Source organism: Culicoides brevitarsis, chromosome 2, assembly GCF_036172545.1.
Source record: "Culicoides brevitarsis isolate CSIRO-B50_1 chromosome 2, AGI_CSIRO_Cbre_v1, whole genome shotgun sequence".
Taxonomy (NCBI): Eukaryota; Metazoa; Arthropoda; class Insecta; order Diptera; family Ceratopogonidae; genus Culicoides; species Culicoides brevitarsis.
In genome coordinates, this window is record NC_087086.1 from 10370515 (window position 1) to 10393196 (window position 22682).

General features: G+C 23.2%; 1 protein-coding gene across 1 annotated transcript in view; it reads right to left on the bottom strand.

The window, feature by feature from the left end:
- LOC134829434 (uncharacterized) overlaps window positions 1-16643 on the bottom strand; it is a 55084-nt gene extending 38441 nt beyond the window's left edge. Inside the window, exon 1 of the mRNA XM_063842498.1 lies at window positions 15490-16643. The gene's annotated coding sequence lies outside the window, so the exon portion shown is untranslated. The remainder of the gene's footprint in view (window positions 1-15489) is intronic.
- Between the last annotated feature and the right edge of the window lie 6039 nt (window positions 16644-22682).

Below are 22682 nucleotides of genomic sequence, written 5' to 3' on the forward strand. Positions count from 1 at the left end.
TTTTTTCTTCTTATCTGCCCGAATCTCATTTCACGTCGCTTCACTTTCACCAAGCGCGGTATCATGACAAGGGCTCGCAGTCAAGTTCAAAAAATTAATTTTAAAGTTTTTTTCATAAAACTTTTTTTTTTGCCGTAAATCAATAATAAATCGTCGTAATTTATCGCTCGCGCACAGAAAATTGTCCAATCATTTTTTGTTAAAAACGAAAATTACTTGTGAAATGAGCGTGAAATTGAAATGCAATACGGAGCAAAGTCAAAGAGGAAGACAAATATTTATTTAATAAAACATAAACTTTTTTAATTAATGTCTTTACGAGTGATCATAATAATAATTGTGAACGTAGCGGCGTTATGAGTTGTTGATCGAAAGCGCGTTTTGCTCGTAAAAATTGACTTGATGACCGACTGAGCTTTTAAAAAGAAATGATTTTAATTGTGATGAATAAAAAAAAAAATTTACAACATTTCCCCTAAAACACGAAAATGAGATAATAATTACAGAGTTACGCCTCGTCAACAAGTACAAAAAATATTTTAAAAGATATTTAATCATATGTTGCGAGTTTTTTGAATCTCGATAATGCGCTACTCCATCAATCTCTATTTTTTTAATTTTTTATCGCATTTTAAACACAAAAAAATAGAAAATGTTGCAAGTCACGTGGTTTAAAAGTTTTAAATAAAATAAAAATTAAATTAATTAATAAAAAATTTCAATTTAAATATTTAAAAACTTTAAAGTTAAAAAAAAAAATTTAATAGATAAAAAATTAATTAATTAAATTAATTAATTAAATTAAATAAATATAAAAAATTAAATAAAAAATAATTAATTTAATTAATTAAGTAAATTAATTTAATTATTTATTTATTTATTATTTTATTAATTTATTAATTATTTATTTAATTATTTAAATTAATTAAATAAATAAAATAATTAAATTAAATGTAAAAAAAATAAATAAAATTAAATAAATTAAAAAATAAATAAAATAAACCACGTGGTTAAATAAAATAAAATATTTTTAGAAATATTTTTAAAATATTTTGAAAATTTTTAGAAATCAAAATGCGCTTACATTGTTACTCATTCTCCGAAAAATAAACTTTTTTTAAAATATTTTTTTTTTATTCAAACGATCAAGTTCGTAGACTGTTTTTAAGCACTAAAACAAACAACTAATCGAGAGTAACCACTAAACATTTTTGAAGAGTTACATGCTTAATTGACGTTAATTAACTTCATGAAACATAATTAATGCGTAAAAAATTCAACACGTCTGTTAAATTAACATTTAATTCGTATTCATAACGTCACTCATGATGGTCCGAGTGAAAAAATGTGCATTCAAGATAATCGATCAGAGCATTTCATGACGACTTTCTACGCATTTTTGTGATATATCTACCACTTAGTAACGGAAGATTTCGACATTTTCATACAAAACCGGGTCATAAGTCTTGATTGCAATTGCAAGTGACTCATTGTTGAAAAAATAAACACGAAACAAAGCAAAGATAACATTTCCCGAGGAAAAAGAAGTAAAAAAAAAGAAAATTTATAAAAAACCGCAAGAATGTAGCAGAAATGTAACTTTAGAAGAATGAAAGATTAAAATGATATTTTTACTTTTTTTCATCTGTGGCATTATTGTTATTATTATGATGAAGTGAAAATGGATTGCTTTTTCATTGAAACAAGAAAAAAGGCTTGAAGAAGCAAAAAATAAGAAAAAAAAGTGACGGCATGTCTCAGCGGTGTATAATTTTATATTTTCTTTGTATTTTTACAACAAAGTTCCCGACTTTTCATAACATTTTTAATATTATAAGACAACGAAAGAATCCAGAAGTAACTTTGTAACAAAAATTTCTTTCCCAAGCTGTGGGAAATTATTAAGAAAAATAAAAAGTGAACATGGTTTTACGAACTTTTCATGTAAATAAGGGTCTCTTGATACGTCAGGCTGTTGATCAAGTTCATGGAAGAGCTCACATAAATCAAATAAGGTGTCAATTTTTCAAGACTATGATTGAATTGACGGTTTTTAAGGGTTTTTAGTGAGCAAAATTTTAAAAAGTTCTTAAAGTTTAATATTTAATGGACTTAATATTTTTAGCAAGTATTTAATAAAAATTTAATTAAAAAATTTAAAATAAATAAAATAAAATAAATTAAATAAATAAAATAAATTAAAATTTAATTAAAAAATTTAATTTATTTAAAATTAATAAATTTGATTTTTTTATGTAAAAAATATAATTATTTCAATTTAAAAAATTCAAAAAACGAATTATATATTTTTAAAAAAAAAATTTGATATTTTTTTATAAAATAATTTTTATTTTTAATAAAAATATTTTTTTATATTATTTTTTTTATTTTTTAATCAATTTTTTTAAATTTGATAATTTATTTATTTATTTTATTTTATTATATTTGTTTTAATTGATGCTCAAAAAGCTTTTTTTTACCAAATCCTTCAAAAAACAAAAAAAAACAATCAAATTAATAACTCTGCTTCCGATAAACAATTCGCTAAAAAAATACTAAAAATAAACGAAGGATATCATTGCCATTAAATCTCTCACTCTCCTTCAATTTCAATAAAAATCGCATGAAACACTCCATAAAATCTAAAAGGTGAAAATCATTAGAGACTATTCCGATTGATTATTCGACATAAATCAAGGTGAAAGTTATCCAACAGAATAAAAATAGAAGAAAACAGACAGAAAATTAGAAATTAGAAATAAAGAAAATGGAAAGAAAAATAAATTTTATTACACACAAAGCCCAGTCATAGAAACGAAACGACCATTCTGCGCGATTTTATTTATATAAAAATAGAATTCAATTGGAAAAATAGAACACACTTCGTGATACGACATCAACAATTAGTGTATCAATGGCAACAAATGCCATTTCGTGGAATGGACACGTGAACTTTGGTAATTTTCGAATCAGAGATGGAGTTTGGATGGCGAAATAAAATATCAGAGGTCAAAAAATAAAATAAAATAATTTATTTAAAATAATAATTTAAAATTAAAAAAAAATTAATGAAAAATTAATTAAATTAAATAATAATTAAAATTAAAAATTAATTAATTAATTAAAAATTAAATATTTATTAATAAATTAAATTTAATATATTTTTTAATTTTTATTTTAAAAAATTATTTTAATTTAAATTATTAATTAATTTATTTTATTTTTTAAAAATTTAATTTATTTAAAATTATTTTAAAAAAAAATTTTTTAATTTTATAAAAAAAATAATTTATTTAATTTTTATTTATTTTTTTAATTTTATGTAAAAAAATTTTGATTTAAATTTAAATTTTTAATTTTTTTTTTATTTATTTTAAATTTTATTTATTTTAATTATTTCAGGTTCTATAAAAAAAATTTATTAAAATTTTATTTTAATGAAGAATGAAGTTCTATAAAACCTCCATGAACGTCTCTGTTCCAAACTTGACGTCATATACATGTGTCGCTCTCATCGAGTGTGGTCATTCGTACTATCAATTTATAAATTATGACCATTCGTGTGACCTTTCTTGATTAAACTTATTATCAATTTCATATGAACTTTGCCGAGACATTTTCTAGTCTCTCCCAAGAGATAAATAAATAAAGAATTAAAGCTGTTTTCGTTAATGATCTAATAAAAACACCTTTTTTATCTCCTTTTGGAACAATAAAAATTTTATTTTTCTCACAAATTGTGAAAAATAGCGAAAAAAAGGTTCCTTAATTATCCTATTAATTTATGTACGTTTTGCAGATTTAGGTTAAAAATTGGAATTTTTGCTCGTAATTATCGGATGTTTTTAAGATTTAATGAGCCACTCGAGCATGTTTCGCCGTACAAGGGTGTAAAATATTAAAATAGCTTCCAGAGTAGCACGTGGAGGAAAAACATCATTTATCATTCAATTCCAAGAGGAAACACAAAATAAACAGCAAAACTAAACATAAGGTGTGATTTCAAGCCGAAAATGGTTTATTTACAACCAAAGGCTATTTATCTTTAATTTATCTATTCATGTTTGTAGTTTACGTTTTGCTGCTTTGAATATCTGATGCGTGTGCCAAATGTCCCATTTCTTGTCTTTACTTGACAGATATCAAAAAAAAACCTTTTTATACGTGCTCAAACCTCTTAAATTATTTATTTTTTTACAAAGTGAACTGAACTGATATGACTCACACACGCGTTTTACATTAAAGTGTCACGTGGCTTAATTCCGTAGTTGAGCAAATATTACGTCGATCGAAACAAAATGTGGAATATTTTAAAATTGAGTCAGATCGTTTCTTAGACGATAAGATTAGAATGAACGCAGAAAAATATAATTAAATGCATTATTAGAAGTTTTTAACGATCTGACACTTGTCTGTTAATGAGAATTTTTTTTCAAAGGGATTGACGGCAAAAAGTTTTAATTAGTGGTCGTAAAAGATGATTCCACAGACAACGAGATTTTTTGTTTCGAGTCTTTGAAGTTTATTTTGTTTTTAATGAATACAAAAAAAAAAAGTTAATCAAGTAGAATTTGATAAGGTGACAATGAAACTTTTAATCGCTCTTTTAACAATGAAACTTTTTTTTTAAAGAAAGATTATTTTTTATTGTTAAAAGAGAATTTTTTGAACAGAATTTCTTATATGCGATTTTCGTTTAAAAAATAATCAATATTTAAAAAAAAAAATGTTTAAATACAGCTTTATGGAAAATTTGGTTTTTTATCAATTTTGGTAATTATATTAATTTTTTTAAATTTAATTTTGTAATTTTAATTTATTTTTAATTTTATTTTATTATTTTGATTAAAAAATTAAATTTTAAAAATTTATTTATTTTTAAATTTTTATTAATTTTATTTTTTTTTAATGCTAAAATTCTGCTATATAAAATTTTTTTTCTTTTTTTTTAATTTTTAAAAAATTTTTAATTATTTTTAAATAAACTTTTTTTTTTAAATTTAAATTAAACAACTTAATTTTTTATTTATTGGTTTTTTAATTTTTTTCTAAGATATTTTATTTATAAAAAATAATTTATTTTAAATTAAAATTAATTAATTTATTTATTTTTTAAAATTAAAAATTATTTTTAAAAATAAGGTTTTGGATATTTTTTTAAAATTAATTTAATTATATTTATTTATTATTTTATTTTATTTTTTTTTTTCATTTCAGTAATTAATAAGAAAATAGTTTTCAGTAATTAATAATTTAAAAATTAGTTTTTCTATTTTAAATTTTTTTATTAACTATTAAAATAATATTTTAAATTTAATAAATCTTTAATTTAATTAATTATATTAATTTTATTAATTTTTATCAATATTTAAAATATTTTAATTTTTTAAAATAATTTTTACAATTTTTTATTAATTTTTAAATAACAAATAATTATAAAAAAATTGAAAAGCTTCAAAATTTCATCTCATAGACAGACAAAAAAAAATCAAAATCCAAAAATAATACCTGTGAATATTTTTCTTTTGTCATTTAAAATCTATCATCCAGCTACTTATCATCTCTTCGGTAGCGAGACTTGATATTCGACCCCTTGTCTGATTAACATGTACGACAAGAGCGATGACTAATAATTAATAATAACAATGAACAAATAATTTATTCAATTCTCTTCTGTTCGTACGCAGACGTGACAATATGTCAAACTTATTCACAAGCGACTTCATGATGACCGAAAAACCAAATAAATATTCAGGATTTTGTACGAGCGAACGAACTTGCATCATCGGGCATATCATATTTTTGTTTTTTTGCTGAATTCAGATTAATAACAAAACATGTTCGCTCATTATTCGAGGATTTAATTTTTTTTTCGAGTGACATGATTGTGTCATCATCATCGCTTCGATTGATTTATTTGGCGAAAAATTTATTTATCTGATTATTAATTACACGCAAGTGGGTCTCGTCAAAATAATCCAAAGTGACACGACTGCGACTCAAGAACGAACAAAGTCGCTTTTATGATAATTTCGAGTAAACAAGGAAAACCGAAGCGCGTATTTGTCTTGCAGATTATCAAGTTGCTCGCAGTTGTTTGACTTTCATTGAACTTTGGGGAACTTGAAAAATTACCCATGAAATCATCAAAAAAGCAAATAATAACAAAAGAAACCTGTAAAGGTGTGGAATGAAAGAGGTTTACTTATTTATGGATGAAGTCACTAAGTTTCTTAAAGAGAGATAAAGGTTTGAGAATATTTTTTCGAACGTTCTCAGTGAATTTCTCACACGACGATGCGAAACAAAGCAAATATTGTTTCATGCGAACAAGAAGGTAATTAAATATGCGACTAGAGTTATTAACGCGAACAAAAGAACCTTCACACGTAATGAGGATGGAGATGATGCGGTGTTAGCGAACAACATGTTTCATCTAAATAAATTTACTTTTCTCAATAGAATTGTATGTTTAAATAGAAACATAGAAAATTGCTTTGAAATTGCGGATTTATGGAGATGTGTCAGAAAAAAACGAAGATTTTTCATTTTTTAATTAGCTAGATGATGTTCTGAAGTAATTTTAAATGAAATGAAGCTAATATTATATAAGTTAGAAGAGGAAAAAATAATTTGAGTTCTTTGTTGAATTTTTTTTCTTTTTTTATGGTTTTTATTAGAAAACTGTCCCTTTATATAAAAAAAAATTATATTGAATCATACAAAAAAAAAATGATTTTATTTTAAATTTTGTGAAAAATTTTAAAATTTTACAACATTTTTAAGAAATATCAATTTTAAGACATCTCAAATTATAAATAAAAAAATTTGAATTTAAAAAAAAATTAAAATTTAATAAAATTATTATAAGAAAAAACGTAAATATTTTAAGTAAAATAATTCCAATTTCTCGACTTTTTTTATATTTTTTTTTATTTTTTAAATTATTATTTTTTTAAATAATTTAATTTTCGATTTTCGTAATTTTGGTTATTTTATTTTTTTTTTAAATTTAAATAAATTTAATTATTTTATTTTAATTTATTTTTATTAATTTATTATTTAAAATAATTTAATATTTTTATTTAATTTTTTTAATTATAAATTTTAAATTTAATTTTATTATTAATATTTTTTTTATTTAAATTTAAATTTTTATTTAATTAATTTTTTTAAATTTAATTAAAAAATTTATTATTTTTTAAAATTATTTATTATTCTTTTTCACATTTTATTTTTTTTAAATAAATATTTTTATTTAATTTTATTCAATTTCAAAAATTAATTATTTCTTTAATAATTTTTTTTAAATAAATTTTTTAAGTTAAAATTTTATTTATTAAAAATAAATTTAAAAATAATAATATAATAAATAAATTTTATTAAATTTAAAAAATAATTAAAATAAATTTTAAAATTAAAAATAATTTTAATAATTTCATAAAATAATTTTATTAATTTTTTTTTATTGAAAAAAAACAAAACAAATTAAAATTTAAACTTTTTCCATGAACTCGTCAAAAAAAGATTTCAAAACGCATCAAAAAATACGCTCACGTCCCATCAAACTGACCTCCAACGAAGACAAAAATTCTTTTTTAAACAAATAAACATAACAATAATTGATGTAATAATCAGGTAGGCATCAATTCCGACTAAAAACACTTGCGCTATGTGTCTAGAATGCTCAAACGAGAATGACACTAATTTGAATAATAACGTAACAAGGCAGGCAACGATAATCAAACATGTGATAATTTTATTAAAAGACACGCTAATGAACTGAAATTGTCTCATTTAATTAGCATCAAAAAATTAACAAAATATGTCGACAACTTTCAATCGTAAAATTCTTCATTTGTTCCCACTTTGACCAAATGTTGTCCGTCAAGCAACCTTTGTGACATCCTCCTTCAGATTTTTGTTCAAATTTCGTTGAATTCTGCAATTTTTCGAATTTTGTCTCAATATTTTCGAATCTCGAACTCCATTCGCGACTTTTGTTGACGAATTTCTCCATCGCCACGATGCGTTTTTGCAGCACCGTGATTGACGAATGGATTTGTGTCACTTTCGCATTGATCGTGTTAACGTTCAGTGTCAGTTGTTGCGTGATATTCGTCACATTTTGCACGAACTTTTGGCATTGACCTGTCTCTTTGCCGGTCATCGTCTTTGTTTTTGTCTGCAACGATTGAATTTCAGTGAAAAGTGTCAAATTTACATGCCAAAGTTGATGTCGGATCCATTTTGTCTCGTCCTTTAGTGCAAAAATTCGTTCGTCGACCGGGATTTGCTTGTCAAACTGACACTTTTCGAGACAATCGACGGCATTTAAGCGGTTATAAGGGTATTTCGTGGAATGGCGATATTGATTGTCGTACCGCAAAATTTGAATATCTCTTGATTTGAAGGCTCTGAGGATGGCAGGGACTCGAACGCAGTGCAAGGGATTGTCATCGATGTAGAAAAACTTTAAATTTGGAAATTTTCTGATAATTTCATCTTCGTCGATGTCACTTATGGCGTTGCTATTTAAAATTAAGGTCTCCAAAAATGGCAAAATTGGCATCCGATATGCGGGAAAATCCGTTAAACCTCCATTTTTCATCTCATTTAACGCTAAAATCCTCAATTTTTTCGTCGGAATGAACAAATCAACTTCAATTTCGGCGAAATTATTATTTTCCAATGAAATTTCCTCCAATTCTTCATTTTGCTCGAAAATATTAACATCCAAGTCCGTTAAAAAATTCCCCTTTAAATCCAATTTTTTGAGTTTTTTGCAACCTTCAAAGGCATTCGCTTCGATAATTTTTAATGAAACATTTTCCGCGCGAAATTCCCGCAAATTGGCAAACTTTTCGCACCACATCGACGTTAACGTGTCCATTTGGAAGTCGTTGAAGGAAATGGCGATTACGTTCGCACTGTCATTTAATGGACTGCTGCTCGCTAGACTGGCAACTGTGCCACTGACAACGCAATTTCCCTCATTATCGGCATTATATTCGCAAGTAATGTCGCCGTAAATGCCGTTTGGCGTCGCGAAAAATGCGAAAAAAATTACAAGAAACTTCATGCCGGGTGATGTTACGAGACTGAGAGTAATTTTAGCAATTTTCATGAATTTAAAGAAGAAACTCAAGGAAATTTTTTTTAATGGTAATTGATTTTTATGAAAATTTACATAACAATTACGCGTCTAATTAGATAAAGTGTTGGAAAAATGTTAAAATTAATGGTAGTGTTTGCAGAAAGAACATTATGTCGATGCTGATGGTAATGATGAGGCGATAAGAATTTAGGCCTTTTTTGAAATAATTTATAAATATAGTGTAAATATCTTTTTCATGGCAACATTAAATAACGAAGACGCACGAGATGTAACGCAACTCCCCTCTTTTTATGCTGATAATGTGTTGAGAACAGGGCCGTTTTTAGCAAAATTTTTCTATTTTTTTTTTTATTAAATTAGAATTAAATTAGATTTTTCTCATAAAAAAATATTTTAATAAAAAAAAATTAAATAAAATTAAATAATAAAAATTTTTTTAATAAATTTTAATTTTTTATTTAAATAGTTTTAATTTAAATTTAAAAAATAAATTAATTTAAATTTAAAAAATAATTTTCAATTAAATTATTTTTTAAATTTTTCAATTAAATTATTAAATTAATTTAATTTAAATTAAGTAATTAATTAAATTTAAAAAAATAGTTGATTCAAAATTAGAGTTAGCAAAATTTATCATTTTGAAAAAAAATATAAAAAAAATTAAAAAGTATTTTTTATATTAAAAAATTTTAATTATTTTTTTTTATTTCAAAAATTAAAATTAATTTAAAAAAAATTTTTTTGGAAATTAAGGGTTTACTTAATAAAAAAAAAATAATTTTAAAAGGAATCTGTATTATTTTTTTTTTCTCATTTTTATGAATTAATTTAAAATTTAATTATTTTTTTTAAATGACTTTAATTTAAAAAAAAAATAGATTTACATAAAATTTATTTAAAAAAAAAATTTTTTTTTCAATTAAAAAAAATTATTAAAAGTTTTTTTTTAATTAATTAAATTTTTTTATTATTTTTAATTTAATTTTTTTAAATAATTTTAAATATTTTATAATAAATAATTTTTTTAGAATTTTAAATAATTTTAAATTAAAATTATTTGTTTTAATATTTTCTTTTTTTTAGTGCCCGAACATTTTTGTTTAATATCTCAACCCGCCCCTGATGCAGAGTAAAGGCATTCGCGTGTCATGGAATTAATTACGATTATGGTTATTTGCATTAATCAGCAGTAAATTTCTGGGATAAAGATACAACACTCCACGCGCATCATCTCGAAAATTTTCTGGGTCAGAACGAACTTTGTCAAGTCAAATCAAAACAGTAACTTCACTTGAAACTCTGACAGTAAAAAAAAAGAAAATTTATCTAAAAAGTAAATGTTTGTGCATGGAATTGCATAAATTTGCCAGGGTCTCCACGATATAAATTTTATTATAATTAATGTTGAATGTTTTATGTTTTTGTCGTTGTTGTATGTGTGTCTCGAGTGTGTGTCAAGTACTTTCCATGTAGCGGAGTAAAATATATAATTCTTCATCATTTCCATATAATAATGCATAAATTTTAAAAGGGAGCATTAAAACTTGCATAAAACATGGAAATTTGAACAAAATACACAGAAAAAAAAACATTTTCGGGAGATATTTGCACAGAAAAGTGAGGAATATGGTCTGTAGGCAATTGTTTAATTGGGGTGTAAAATTTTCGAGAAACGAGTTGCAACAAATTAAATGTAAATATTGCGATGTATTGTTCGAGTTTTTGTAGTGATGGACGGTAATGGTTTGGAAAGAGGTTTAAAAAATTATCAAATTATGGCGGGAAAATTTTTGTGCAGCAAGAAAATTATTTTAATGCACTAATTGATTTAACTAGAATTCATCGTAACCAAATGATAAATTAAAAAAATATAATTTTGTATAAAATTTGATTAAAATTTAAATAAATTTAATAAAATAAAATTAAAATAAAATTAATAAAATAAATTTAAATTTTAAATAAAAATAAATTTATTTTTTTTAATTCTAAAATTTTGCTATTGAATTTTAAATAAAATTAAATTAATTAAAAAAAAACCAAATTTTATTCAAAAAAATTAAAAATAATTTAAAAAAATTGGCAAAATAAATTTTATTTTTTTTTTTTTCTAAAATAATTTTAGCAATTATGAAAACCTCATCAAACAAACTTCATAAATCTCCAAAATAGACAAAAATAGGTGAACACCTGCTGAGATCATATTAAAGATGCGTGAGAATTCATAAACTTGTTGCTCAATACTCATGTCTTTCCCTCATGAATTTATTTTGATGTCAAGGACAACAGTTTGTAAGTAATTTTTTTAAAAATAATGACCAAAAAAATAAAATTTTTATTAAAATAAAAAAAAATTAAATTAAAAAAATAATCAAAAATTTTTTTTTTAAATAATAATTTTTTTTTAATATTTTTCTAAAATATTTTTTTTTTAATTATTTATTAATTTTATTTTTTTCTTAATTTTTTTTTTTTTTTTTTTTGAAGAAAAAAAAATTAATTCAGCAAAATCATGATGACAACCGCAATTTTATTACTTTTTAATTAATTTGAAAAACTTTAAATCTGATTTTCTATCAAAACTTTCAAGAATTTAACAAGAAAAAAAAACTTCTCATGAATCATTTTCCTGAACAAACAAATCCAAACACTAATTTTTCATTTAACTTGTCTGCCTGTCTCACACAAAAAGACTTGTAATACAAGCCTCAACATTAAACCTTTGCACAAAATAAACGATGTTTGATCGATGTTATGACCATGATGCATGAACTTTACTTTGTCTCGACTTTATGTATTTTCAGTTACGCACCAACCTAAACAAAACACTGTTGCAACACTGCGCAAAGTACAACCGAGAAACTGTCATGTTAGAAGCTGTAACATTAATCATTTAAATTTTTGTGGTGTGGTTTGTCTTTTTTTTCTATTTAATTGTGTTTTTTTTTATTATTCAATATTCCTCCCGGGACGGCAGCATGCAAATAGTTTGTGCGAAAAAAATAATAAATGACAGAAAAACCACGAAACGACATCTATCATCTAATCTCCTTCCTGCATTTGACAGAAAATTTTTGCCTGCCACACTTGTTTGTGCCTCTTCTTACTTCGTATTTTTGTTTCTCTGATGCAAGCCGGTTTTTTTCTATTTATTTGTGGAAAAATGCCAAAACGATATGTTGTTGCTTGTTCATTCGATTCGTAGAACTCGCAAAACTGAGTTGTAGAATGTGCACCTTAAGCGATTTTCCCAACAAATAAGGATTTGTAATGCGTTGCGATAAGACAAACAGAAAAAAATGATGAAAAATTGTCGTTGAAAAAAATTACGAACAAAAGTAACGCATTTCTATGAAATTTTTTTTTAAGTTTTTTAAAAATGTGACATGGGTCAAAAATGTAAAATGTGCATTGGGTAAAAAAAAAATGTTGAAATGTGCCTTGAGATTAAAATTTACAAAAAAATTATTAAAATTTGGAAATTACTCAAAAGAATATTCAAAATGTGTATTGGGACAAGAATTTTAAACTGCCCAACAAGCAATTTGAAGTTTTCGTCCCAATACACATTTTTGATATTTTTATTTTGTAAACAAATTCTAATAAATATTTTGTAAATTTTCATCCCAATGCACTTATTTTAAATTTTTAACCCAGTGCACATTTTTGAATATTTTAAACCCAATAAACATTCAAAAAAAATTTGTCCCAATGCACATTTTGAAAAATTCAACTTCATCAGACAGACGTTCTAATAATAAACTTTACTTCGTCGTCGAAATGTGTTAAACAAAGTTTTATTTCACGAGACATTTAGATTAAAATGATGTTTTGACAATCATTTTAAAATTGGTTCTGTGATGCGATCGAAATTTCGCGTTTGTTTTTATTGTTGTCGAAATTTGTTGAGCCGAGTTTGTTAAAAACAAAAAAAAAATATTTTTGTCTGATAACCAATATGTTCGCAAAATAGAAGAAAATATATAGAGAACGAGAGAAAATGAGGGAGCTTAAGGCAATTTTCTTGATTGGAAATTTTATCTTTATAATAGCTCGGATACTTTTCTATCCTATTTCCCAACTACTACGAATTTTGTTGAACAAAAAATATCAATAATAACTTTTTTTTTTGTTGTTTGCTCAAAATAAAAAATCCTCGCTGTTTCCATTAGTGTCCAATTTTTGTAAAATTTGTTACAATTTTGTTAGAGTAACCTTGTTACATTAGACAAAAAAAAAACAAATTACTCTAATACGCCAACGCCTGCCTTTATGCTAATTTTAAATGTTTTTCGCTGCAAGGGATACTTGTGTAAGCCATTTAATAAGCAATTTAATGATCAATGTTTTTTCTGCGGCATCGTCTTTTTTGCTCCTTTGGCACTTTATTAATAATAATATAATTTCTCATTATAAAAAGTTGGTAAGCCACACCGAGCAAGACTCACATGTTTTTGCACACATTATCAACGGAGCAAAGTCATTTCTTGTTAATTTTATCGGTTTTGCGGTTTTAACAAAGAATAGACTTTGTTTTAGATTAAAATGTTTTTTTTTTGTTTTGTTCGTAAATGGGAAGTGAGTCACATTTGAGTAAACCCAGAAAGAGAGTAACTTTTGTGATTTTATGTTATCGGTAGACAATAAAAATTAAGTTGTGTAAGGGAAAATTTTGTAGATTATTTGTAACAAGAGACATTTGTTCAGTAAACAACATTTTATGGTTTTGCAGGAAAATTTGCAATAATAAATATTTTATTCACCTGAAAGCTGTTACCGACTTTAAGTAAATATAAGCAAGTAAATGACAGCGATTGTAATTAATTTATATTTTTTTTTTAATCAGAAAACACGCGTTTCTGTAAACAAACAAGCGATGATATTTTTCTCAGGAAGTCGTGCACGTGGAACAATTTTAATTTCAAGGAAAATCGATTTACGTAATAATCTAAAATTCCCATTTTATGGGAATAATTGAAGGAATTATCACATAGCAACATTTAATTAATAATTTTTTGAAGGTCGTTGTGATAAATTTAAGCCGATTTTAATATAAAAAGTTGGAAAGTCAAATATTAAAATAAATAATTTAAAAAAACTAATTAATTCAAAAATAAAAAAAATTAATTAAATTGAATTAAAAGAAATTATTTTTGCAACCATAAGCGAATGAAATTATATATAAAAAAATCATCTTAAAAAATTCAAGATGATGATTTTTTTATAAAAATTTTTAATTAATTAAATTTTATTTTAATAATTTTTGCAAAAATTATTTCTTTTAATTCATTTTTTTTATTTTTAAATTAATTAGTTTTTTTTTAAATTATTTATTTTAATATAATTTTAAATATTTAATTTTTAAAAATTAAACGAAAATTAACTTTTTAATTATTTTTTTTATGATCAATAATAATTTTATATTTAATAGCAGAAGTATTTCAAATTTTAATTAAAAATTTTAATAAAAAAAAATCAAGCTCAATTAAAGAAAAAAAATTATTTAAGGATTTTTTTTTACTTTTACAGATTCTGTTATTTTATTCAATCAATTTAATTTAATTTTTTTTTTTTTTTAATTTTTTATTTTATTCTTATTTTTAAATTTTAATTTTTATTAAAAAAAATTAAATAAAAAATAAATTATTTTTTTTAATTTTTTACTTTATTCATATTTTTAATTTTTATTAAAAAAAAAATAGTTAATTATTAATTATTAAATTATTTAAATTATTATGTAAAATTTAATTATTTAAATTATATAAAAAAATAATTTTAATTAAAAAAAAATTAAAATAATATTTAATCAAATTCGATTAAAATGAAACTCCGTGACTAACTTAATTCTCTTTTGATGAATAAAGTCACCTATCAAAGCATTGCTGCCATAATAAAAGATAAATTCCAGAAAATTGTTACACAATTCCTGTGCTAATATGATATCGAGCAATCATTTCAGGTCAAATCACTCATCAAAGCAAAGTAATATGAGACAATATATCACAATATTAGTTTTAATAAGAGAGCTTGAAGAATTTTTCTGAGAAATTAATTGACTTTAGAGCAGAAACTGACCAGATTGTCTCCTGAATTCTGATTAAAATTTCAAAAAGAATTAATTTTATGCAAAAAAAAATCATTTTTTAAATAATTTTTGCCAATTTAAAAAAAATATTTTTTTTTTTTGAAATAAAAATTACTGCCTTAAAATGTTTTCGACTTCTTCTTATCTCTTTCAGACATTTCATCAAAATAAAATTGTTAATTCTCAACAAGACTTTTTATTACCTCAGTACTCAAAAAGCCGTAAAAATTCTCATAAATGTTTATAACAAAAATTTAATTATTTTTACAAAATATCATTACTCTCTTACCTTGTATCGAAACGACCCTTCTTCTTTTTCCAATAAAATAATTTTTTGGTACTTGTTCACCCTTTTTCCTATTTATCTTAATTTTTGGAAAATTCAACAATTTCCTAAATGTACGTATGTCACATAAGTCGATTACACAGTTTATTAAATTTGATTCCTCTATTAGATTTATTTAAGCGACACTCATTTTTTTTTCTTCTCAAATTTTCCGAGTTGATCCTTGACACGGAAAAAAAGGTAATCTTTATACACGTGTATTTTTTTTGGTAATATAATTTTGCAACAACAAGATTTTCTCTTGAATTTTATTTTTTATGTCTGACACTTGAAATGTTTATGTCTCTCGAGTCTTCTCGCAGGATTTCTCTATGAAGTAATGATGCGGCGCAAAAATTGTATAAATTTTGCAATCAACATTAAAAACACATTTTACAGTTTTTTACAACCTCATTCGCACGGGGAGGAGGCGTCTATTAAAATAGATGGAAATTGGAAATTTTTTTTTTATCGGGAAATTGGATTTAAATATGCAGCGTAGAGAAATTTTAACGATGATGATGATGCCGATTATAATGATAGCGGCTAAAGTAATAAAAAGTTTGATTCATAAATTGTTTTAGTTTTTTTCACTTGACTTTTGTTTCATAAATGACACATATGAAAAAATTTTGTATTTGTATGCAGGATGATGCTGCTGCTGACAAACTTTACAGACAATATTTTTGATAAAACTTTTTTTTTTATTTCACTTTTATACACTTTTATGACTATTTTTCATGAGTTTATCATTTCAATAGTTTTTCTTTGTTCTAACGGAAATTCTTGGTGTAAGCATAAAATTTTATCTGAAGTAACACACCTCAATGATTATTACTTTTTTTATCCTTTGTTGTTATTTTTTTTATTTAATTTAATTTTTTTTCGTAATTCGTTTTTTTTTTCAAATTTATTCAAATATTTTATGGCGGTTTTTTTTCGCACTTTCGTTTTTATTATTTTTCGTAATTTTTTTTTCGTTTTCGTTAAAATACAAAATTCACCTTACATGAACTTTGCTTTGTTGGTATTTTCTTTTGTTATTATTTTTGTTTTTTTTTTTATAAATAATTCACACAAAAATTAATTCGCAAAGTGTACCGAGAAACACGTCCGAACCTTATGAAAGTAAGCGAACGAATGTGAATTTGTTTACCAACAGTTGTACGTACTGCTTCAAAAAGATCAGTGATTGGAACAATATTATTTTTTTTTTGTTCATTGTGAAAAAAAAAATTTTTTTTCGAAAATTTAATTTTATTTATTTTTTATTTTAATTTTTTCTGGATATTTATTGTCAATGATATTTTCAGTAAATCATTTAATTTTTGCAATATATTGCTAAAAATTGTTACGCAAGTTTTTATTTATTTTTTTTAAATTTAAAGTCCATTTGTTAATATTTAGTTAAAAAGACTCAATATTTACATTTTTACAATTATGTTATTTTTGGCTTTTAGAGAAAAAAAATAATAAATTTTTTGAACAATAAATTGCCCATATTTTTATTGAACAATATTTTATGTATATGGCAATATATTGTGTTTTACAATATTATTTTTTACACGCTCAACGAGTGTTGCCCCAGCATACAAAAATATTTTTCAGTCTATTGTACCGTGTATGTGTGTGTCGTTCTGACATGAAATGAACGAAAATGAACAGAAATATTGTTTGGCGACGAGGAATTCACATTGGAATTTTTTGTGTGCGCCTTGATGTGTGATTATTTAATTTTTATTTATTTATTATTTTTTATTGGGAAATGGAAAATGAAAGTAATTTTTATCAAAAAATTTTTATTTAAAAATATTTAGCTTTTATTGTCGAAAAAAAAATATTTCTATCAAAATTATTAGGAATTAAAATTATTCTAAAAAATATTGTCGTTTTATAATAAAAATAAAACGTTTTTTTTTATTATTTTTTATTTGATAATATTTATTAAAAATTATTTAAAATTTTAAAAAAATATAAGCAAAAATAAAAATGGTTGAATTGTGAATTTTTATGTGGAAATAATATTGTAAATAATAATAAAAAAATATTTTACCTATTTATTTAATTAAATTTTTTTAATTCTTAATTTTAAAATTTTTAATCAAACTAAATAAATTTTATTAAATAATTTTTTTTTTGTTTTTTGTACTAAAATTTAAAAAATAATAAAATAGGTTTATAAAATTTTAAATATTTTTTTATAATAATTTTTTTTTCTATTTTTACAAGTTTCAATTTAATATTTTCATGATTTTAAAAATTTTTAAAATAGTTCAAAAATATTTAAAATCATTAAAAAAATTTCGTCCTATTTTAAAATAATTTTTTTTTTAATTTTTCATTAAATTACATTTTAGAATCTTCATTGAAAATCAAAAATATCCTTTGTCCAGACTTTTTCAAAAAAAAAAAAAAAATTAGGAAAAAATATTAAGAAAATTCATCCAGAATATTTATTCCTCCCATACGGTTTCTGCCTGTATTTCCTTGCAAATTGTCCCTAAAAAACAATCAACATTTATTTATTCACTTGCAGCAGCAACAACAACACGCCCTATAATATTACAATGACACGCATAACATAACCCACATATGAAAAAATGAGAAAAAAAACCTTTTTCATATCAACTTAAACGAAAAAAAATGTAAATTGTTTTGTGAGGACGACAAAAAATATATTTTGCAAGCAAATGTGAACCGATTTCGCACAACCAGTTAGTTTACTTTTCCCAGTTTAATCCCTCCGTCAAATAATACAAAACATCCCTCTACGCATTTTCACTGGAAACGAGGATATTGTGGGAAAATTTTGTGTACCGAAAAATATAAAATTTCAAATTGAAAACAATAAATAAAACAAGGAGCTGTCGCACGCATTTTCCCATCACGTCACGCCGAATCTGGGTCAAAAATGTTGTTTTATTGTGATTTTCAGTGAATTTTTTGTTTTTTTTTTATTGAAAGTGAAAGATCGTGACATTGAATATATTTTTTTGAAGCTTTCAGATTGATTTGGTCAATTTTTCTGTGATAATTTTTGATTTTTATTTGATTAATCAGCAAAAAACACCCCCGAACATGATGTGCAAAATGGATAAAAATAAAACAAAAAATCACGATCTTTATCTCGTTATGACATAAAATAATAATACAATCGTCATAAAATGGATAAACTTATTACCCCACTAACTCGTTTTTATCTGAAAATAGTTTGCGTGTGTCATAAATATTTCGATGTTGCTGCCTTGCCCAGAGTTTAATTTGTGGTACAAGACTCTTTGGAGACCACAAAACAATTTCTTATCAACTATATATGAGAGTTTTTGTTTTCTTGTTCTTCTTCTTACTTCTTTACTTTTTGTTCTAACCCAATTTTCGGCAGAGATTAAAGGAGGTTTCAGTGAGGAGGGATCTACAAAAAAAATTAAATTTTTCGATAAAAAAATGAATTAAATTTTAAAAATTAATTAATAAATAAATCATTAAAAAATATTTTTTAATTTATGCTTTAAAAGAATTAAAAATTAATTCTCATTTGCTAAAAAAATTAGTTTTTAAGCTGATAGATTTTCAATAAAAATTCCAAACTTTTTAAATTTTAAATATACATATTTATCGAAATTATTTAAATAAAATTATTTAGGTTTTTAAAAAATAATTAAAATAAATAAAAATAATTAAATTAAATTAATAAAAAAAATATTATTGCTAAATGAAATTAATTATTTTTAATTAAAACAAATATAAAAATAAAAACTAAAAATAAAACAAAAAAAAAATAAATTTTTTAGAACAAAAAAAGTAGAAAAAAATAAAAATTTTAAAATAATTTAATAAAATAAAAAATTATTTATTGAAGTTTCAGCAATATAAAAAATTCTCATCAGTAGATTTAAAAAAATGAAAAAATTTTAAACAAAAAAATCCTTCAAGTCCATCTCTGTCTCAAGACGTGCTATAACGAAGAGATTTAGTTATTATTTACCACTTTGCCGACTGGAGCAATATATCCGCAATACAATACAATTCCACTTACTAGGTCATAGAATAACAAACGAAAGATATTTAAAGCTAAACATTCAATTGATTGTGGTTGTTTTATTAAGACCTAAATCTACGGAGGATATCGACGTTGACTATTAAAGGAAAGTCAGCTAAATCCGTATTTACTGACTCATATGAGAACTCGCTGCTCTGTAGACACTTATTTTTGTCTCTTGTGAAATCAGGGCCGTTAGTTTAACTGAAAAAAAAATAAATAAATAAAAAAGTTAAAAATTAATAAAAAAAAAATCTTAACTTTTATACAATCAATTAAGAAATTTTTTCATTTTAAATAATTTTCTCAAAAATTATTGAAAAATATTTTTTTTTTAATTAAGTTATTAAAAATACTTCGTAATAATTTTTACAAAAAAATATTTATTTAAAAAAAAAATAAAAATATTCTTATTTTAATAAATTTTTATTTAAATGAATTAAATTTTCTTATATTTTTAAAAAAAATTATGAAAAATAAATAATTTAGAAAAAAAAATTCTCAAAAAATTCCGAAAAAAATGGAAAATTTTTCCAAAAAATATTGTGAAATATATGATTAATTTTAATTTAATTTAATTATTTTATTTTTTAATATTAAAAGATAATTTAAAAAGAAATATTTAAAAAATTGTTAATTTTGTGAATTTTTTAATAATTTCAACTTAAAAAAATTATTGATTAAAATAAAATATTAAACAAAAATATTTTTTTTTTTATATTTAAATTTCTTGAAGATTTTAAGTTGAAACGTAGAGATTTAACCAATAAAATATATACATAGAAAAATTTCCTCGAAAATAAAAATAATTTTCAAGTAAAATTTTCTCAACTTTCAGAAATTAATAAAATTTCCACACTCAACCTCAAGAACTTTCACATCACTGATCATCTAAACAAAAGCACCATAGCGAGCGGACAATATAATGCAAAACCGATATCTTGCTGGATTGTTGTTTGGTCAGAAATACTAAATGATGCAAAATATTTTGCTTTTGCCATCGATGTGAATCGAAGGAATGTTTTGAATAAATTTCGCATGCATTTCATCGCACGAGACAACAATGCAAAAACAACAAAATGTAGGACAAACAGGACGAAAATTTATCATGCTGATTCCCGGCTCTTAATTAACTTATTTCCGTTCGACGAAACTCGGTCTTTAAATATCAATTTTCTTCTATCGGAAATCTCCTTAAAAATTTATCATGAAAAAATATTTGTCTGTCTGCGAGGAATATTTAGTAAATCCTTTCACAATCCAACACTTAAAACGATAAACCAGACAAACGATGCAATTTACGATTCTTGTCAGGATCCGGCGTACCGGAAATTCGATAAAAGACACATGTGTGCCACAAATACGGGTGCATTTTGTCATGATATCGTCTTATAAGAATTTTTTTCTCCGTTTTTATGGGAATCACGAGCGACTTGTGTGTCTTAAACTCGCATCTTCGCACCAAAATGAGAGAAAGAAGACATTAACACTGGTCACATAACGCCGCTTAATTATTATTTCTCTTCTCGTAAACAACAAAACGTCGACTAATGCAATAAAAAATACAAATAATCGTCCTGTTTATGGTTCTCATTGGACTTCTGTGGAACTTCGGTAGCAGGTAACATGGTCTATTGCGTTACATCTGTTGTTTAAATGCCTTTTTCTCGGGTTTCTTTCATAATATTTTATTTTATTTTTATTTTAGTCCCGTTTTTTACAGGAATTTTCGTACAAAAAAGGATGCGTGCATATGTTGTTTCATTAATTTTTGTTCAAAAGTGAGAAATAGACACCAAAAAACATTTTAATTTCTCTATGAGAATTTTCGGTATCGGTTTCCATGGGAATAAATGCATCAAAAATTACACTCTCACGCGTAAAAAAATCGGTCATGCAACACAAAAATTAGAATTCGTCGAAAAAACATGAAAAATCAAAGGGAGAGCAAATGCAGGTGTTATTGAATCATTTTTCATACGTAATTCAAATTTTTTTGTTTGTTTGGTAATTATTTTGTAACTTTTAAAAAATAATTGAAGAGTAATGAGGGACCAATGACACATTTAAATGCCATAGCGGTACTCGGTAACAAAATTTTTATCATCATGAATGTTTTTTTATTGTCTTTTCATGTCGCTAGATGCTTGACCTGGACACATAAAAAGTTTATTTTTATCTCTTCAAAAAGTTAAACTATCGGTGCGTGTTGTAACTGTGTTTGATGGTCATCGCAGAACACTTGAAACGTGCAGTACTAAAGTTGAAGAAAGAAGTTGGCGAGGACATAAAGTTGCTTAATACGAGGCGACAAAATGTGTGAGGAGAGGATAAATTTACTTAAATTTGTTGTCACACCCTTTTCAATGACAATTTGTGGATTTTTGCTGTGGATTGATAAGGATTTCTTCAAAACAAGGTGATGATGAAAAATGCTGTTGAGTTGACCTTTTTTGCAAGTTGAACTTAGTTACGAGGTTTTTCTGAAAAAAAAGTCATAGGAAAAAATTAATTATTTATTTTATTTATAAATTTTTCATTAAAACCAATAAAAAATTAAAATTAAATTTTAATTTAAAAATTTATAATTAAAAAAAATATTGAAATTAAAATTTTTAAACTCTAAATTTTTTTTCCAATTTTTATGAAGGTTTTATTTTAATTAAATTATAAAAAGAAATTTAATTAATAAATTTAAAATATTTATAAATTAAATTAAATTATTTTTAAACACTTTTCAAAGAATTTTAAAATTATTTTAATTAAATTAAATTAATTAATTAATATTAATTTAATTTAAAATAATTTTCAGGGCAAAAAAAAAGTTTGACTTTAAAACTTTATTGACTTTTTTCAAATTTAAAAAAAAATATTTTTTTGTCATAAAATTGAACATAATTAATAAAATTTTTTATAATTTTATTTTCTTAATAAGTTTTTAAATTTAAAATAAAAACTAAAAATTCTAAACTTTTTAAAAAATTATAAAAAATATTATTTTTAAAGAATTATTTATTTATTAATATTTTTTTTTTAATTTTTTGAGAAAATCTTTAAAACAATTAAGTAAATTTAATTTTTTTGAACATTAAAATCTTAAATAGTTTTTTTTTAAATA